We start from the raw sequence: 4,934 nt of genomic DNA on the forward strand, positions 1-4,934 counted from the left end.
AAATACTGCTGAATGTGGAGTAACCCAACAAACGAGACTCAATGTAACAGCTGTACTACAATTCAGTTGTTTATTGTGACAATCCCTATGGAGACATTTTGTGCAGAAACTGATGTGATCTTGTGCTGGACTCAAAGACATCCTGATGTTTTCACCTTTGGTTTTGAAACTGAATCTGGCATCCATTCTAGGGATCACAATTTCCACATGAAGAGAGCATCATGACAACATGCTGTATCCAAAACATTGTCTCTGTAAGTTGCAGCATTTCACAAGTGTTGAAAAACAATCAGTCAGCTCAATCTTTGACTGGTTCAAACTGTATAAACAACATAATATATGTATCAATCTCAGTATGTTTATTCAGGCTTTCATTTAAGCAATGTTTGCATGATGTCAGTAATATTTACAGTTGCAAAGACACACATACATATCTGTACAATCACTTTTAAAAATAACAGCTTTTTAACTCATTACCACATACAAAAGGAACAACTGTTTCAATGTTTCACCTTGATTACACCAGAGACCATATAATAGATAATATGGTCTCTGATTACACTAAATTTGATAACCCACATCAACAACTATCACATCATTCACAATGTTAATAGAAATAATAATCTCATGTAAAAGTAACAAAATATTGACAAAACATATAGAAAACAAATGATGTGAAGTTTACAGATTTCTTGATTCACTCGGGTAGTTTATAAATTTATTCAATGTTTCAGGCACTGTACAATCTTCCTGCAAAGTTGACTGATTTGACCATTCATATTGATGAAGTACACCACAGCAATGAAAGAAGTTCGTAACTTTGGGATTCAAATCATAATACAGTCTGCTGATTTGATAATATGGGGATGTGGAAGGACAAACTATTGGGAAGGACACTCATCATGGCATCTCACACATGTGCGCATGCAGGCACGCACGCACACACACACACGCACACACACAAGCAGTCATAAAATCCTTCAAACATTTACTCCATAGGGTACATAGGGTAATAAATAACACTGACTTCTTATTAAAACACACATAATTATATTTGGTAGTTGTTGAATGGTATCCTTTTTAACATAATATTATGATTGCCGATTAGTTTTACATTGATCCTTTGCATAGCAAAAGTTTAAAAGTTTGCTGACACAGTCAAACATAGTCCTAATCATGAAGAGATATGTAGATTGCTTGTGATTGTCAGGTTTTTTACAAATTGTGTGCCAGTACATTCTCTACAAAATATACAACATTTATTTGATGATACAATCAAAATCCAAAATGACATTTGTGCACAGACTATTCTGTTACAAACAGATATGTATGCTCTTAGTGTTCAGGAGAAATCTACAACCTTGAACTTATTAACATTCAAAACAAGTAAAATAAATATAATTTAGTTAAATTATTTGCCACTATGGTAAAATAATTTCATAGGTGATGTTCAACTGCTCTAGGCTACCCTACCGTCCTAATGACCACATGTAGATGCAGCTTTTTGATAACTAGGGTGTATACACAAAATGAAAGATGCTAGCACATAATTCCAGAAACAATTTATACTTAATAGCCAGAAAGTGAGTCGATGAATACTACTTTGGGGAGAAATAATGTCATCAAATTTAGTTACATGTATATAAATATGTAAACATGATTAGCATGCTGGCACAATGTGTGATAACGTACTTAAGAAATAACGAGGGGGGAGACGAGAATGACGTTGCGACGTCAATACAGTGTGACGTCATGCAAAAGCTGTACTTTATTGTCTGATAAAGTACTGTCGGTGTCTTTGATCTTCTAGCAAAGCATCTTAAAATGAAGTATAAATTTATTTTGACCTAATAGTGAACATACCATATCTGTCTTGTGTTATGTTGATAGCATGCAATGCATATTGTTATATACTCTAAATGAGTGAGTGAGTGAGTTTAGTTTTATGCCGCACTCAGCAATATTCCAGCTATATGGCAGCAGTCTGTAAATAATCGAGTCTGGACCAGACAATCCAGTGATCAACAACATGAGCATCGATCTACGCAATTGGGAACCGATGACATACTCTAAATGAAATGTTTCAACTCATTGGGTATCTACTGATTGTAATTAATCTACTGATTGCTGCTTCTCCATTAGAATCAGCCATGAAATAAGTTGGCAACAGTTATACACTCAATGTCAGTCTGTAAAGTAGAAGGAAAGTCAATACTTATGCCTTTGAAGAATCTCCTTAGCATAGGTATGGTGTAGACAGATCATAATTAGGGCACTTCTGGGACTGAACTCACTATAAGGAGATCCTGGCTCCCTCACAACAAACTGTGGTGCTTTAGTCAAACTGGCAACTGGAGTTGAATACTTACATGAACATAAAATTGTGGACTTGTTTGAGCCTGTGGTCTTTACCCTGCATAGAATGTGTTCATAATAACCATTGACGAAAAGTGTACCTTATTAAACATTTAATAACCTGATATGTTCCAGTCATGTGCATTTGTATCATATCACATGTACAATGTACTGTATTTGGTTTCACAAACATGTCAATCACTGCATCCGGCGTGTCACATAACTGGTATACATGTGCTATTCATTCAGATTCAAAAAGCTTTATGAAGCACAAATGTAGCCTTTGGCAATATTCTTCCCATACAGCCCATCTGTGATTTTCTATTAGACCTTTTCCATTATTAATGAAAAAAAAGATGGCTGATCCAAAAAGGTTTCATTATTACTCACAATTGAATCTACTTATCAATCATGCTATTTAATTATTCATCATATGTAAAGCATGTACTTGTTGTCTACAGGAATCATGATTTCATAATGTAACATGTGATCGAACACATAGAATATTCCAGCTGACACTGCAAATGGCACATGTAAAAGACTATTGGTCCTGAGAATCAACATGAGGGGTTGTGAGCCACACTGGCATGCACTGTACTGTACACACAAATATAACATTAGAAATGACATAATACTGAAATGTGTACAATGGCTATTTAAGAGCAGATAAATGAGATACATCACTTAATAATGGTCTATTTACATCAGATATGTTACCAAATATAAACATGTGGTATTGTCATACATATGGTAGGCCCAAATCAGTTTGCCAAAGGAGAAGGAATTAAGAGACATCAAAACAATTGAGATGATAAAAAAACAAATCAACCTGCTTCATCGGGTTATGTCACACCAACAGAAACCTTCAGTAGTTGGAACATACAAGAAGGTCACAAGGTAGGTATATGTATGTTATTGTAAAAGGGTGCCTTTCAGTTTTTGAGCTCATGTACAAACATGTTTCTTCTTTTGTGTTCTAAGTTTGAATGAAGCTATGGTTTGTCTTCCAAAACATTAAAATGGAAATACATTGTGCTACACTGAGCAACTTGCATAATGAATACGGAATTGAAAAGAGCTCTCTCATGTTGACCTAAATAGTCTGGAAAATGTGAATACTGAATATAACCCCACCCTTCTGTTGGTATTAACAGGTGTGCTCTTTCATGAAGATCACAATAACCATTCAACACACACTATATTTAGCTGTGGAAACATCAGTCCCCAAAACAATCTGAGTATAAACATCATAAAGCTTAAAACCATTCAACAGGGTATACTGGTAAAATGATATTGTCAAGTGATAACAAATAACACAAATAAAAATGTGAAATATAACACAAGAATTGCTTCATTTTCAAAATCAGTAAGAATTATCTCACTTTTTACTGAAAGAATTCAAACAATTTTTGTAATGCACCATGACATCAAAATGACATCCATACCTCGAAACAGTTGGCGTTTAAAGATTGTTTTGGGTTGAAATTATGATTTATCAATTGAAGTTAAATGATAAACAAGTTTGGGCCATACAATCAAAGCACAGAATTTCTGACGCTGTAAGAAGTGTGTTAAGATTAATTTAGACACTAGATATGTAGGAGAGTGGAGAAACAGAGACACATGGTCACAAGTTCAACAGTCATCCTACTCTAACAATGTGAGTGAGTGAGTTTAGTTTTACGTCGCACTCAGCAATATTCCAGCTATATGGCGGCTCTAACAATGTGTATAACATTTGTGTCATTTTGGCATCACTGAAATCAAGGGACAAGACAATCCCAAGAAAATGAACATCCTCCACACATGTGGATTGCAAAGTCATATCACAGTCTAGCACTTGCAGCAACCTGAGGAGCATGTGGATATCATCCCCAAATCATGCTTTTCCAGTGCAAACATTTCTGTACAAATGAGATAATCAAGTTAACTACAATGTGAATGTTATAGATTTACACAAGAATGTGGATCCTGTTACAGCATTAGTGATGACTACTATCTTTACGTTATAGTCATCCACAACATAGAAGCACCACTTCCAGACAAGCATAGTAGGCTTCATGCCTTGTGTTGCAATACAACCTAAGTTTGTTGAAGGTAATCTACAGCACCAATTCCAAAATGTCATGTCATATTTAGAGTGTCACTTAGAAGTGAGTTCAACATGAAGACTTCATTTCAGCTCATGAAGGGATAAGTATCCCTGAAATATTAGACCAGACAATATAGAATGTTAGTCCAAACAATAACAAAATTGTTATCAACAAAATGTTCAATGTCATCCTGTTTACAGTCCCGCAAATATTGAAGCTTTTTTGTAAAAACAGTACCATACCATTTCTTTCCAATAAGGAAGAATAACTGAATGGGTGAAGCTGCTAAAATCCTGTGTGCACAAATTAGCAGGAACTCTTTGTGTGGCACTGGATGTTCTGACTCGGACTGTTCTATAAGCTCTCATACTCGTTGGTGGCACCATATTGTTTAGCCGTTGGTGGCACCATACCTGTTTAGCCGCACTGGATGTTCTCAATAAGTGTACAATGGCTATTAGCTGTTGTCTCAGAAGATACAAATCC

The sequence above is a fragment of the Haliotis rubra genome, unplaced genomic scaffold (assembly GCF_003918875.1).
Source record: "Haliotis rubra isolate DU_JTF1 unplaced genomic scaffold, ASM391887v1 Scf347, whole genome shotgun sequence".
In the NCBI taxonomy this organism is placed as follows: Eukaryota; Metazoa; Mollusca; class Gastropoda; order Lepetellida; family Haliotidae; genus Haliotis; species Haliotis rubra.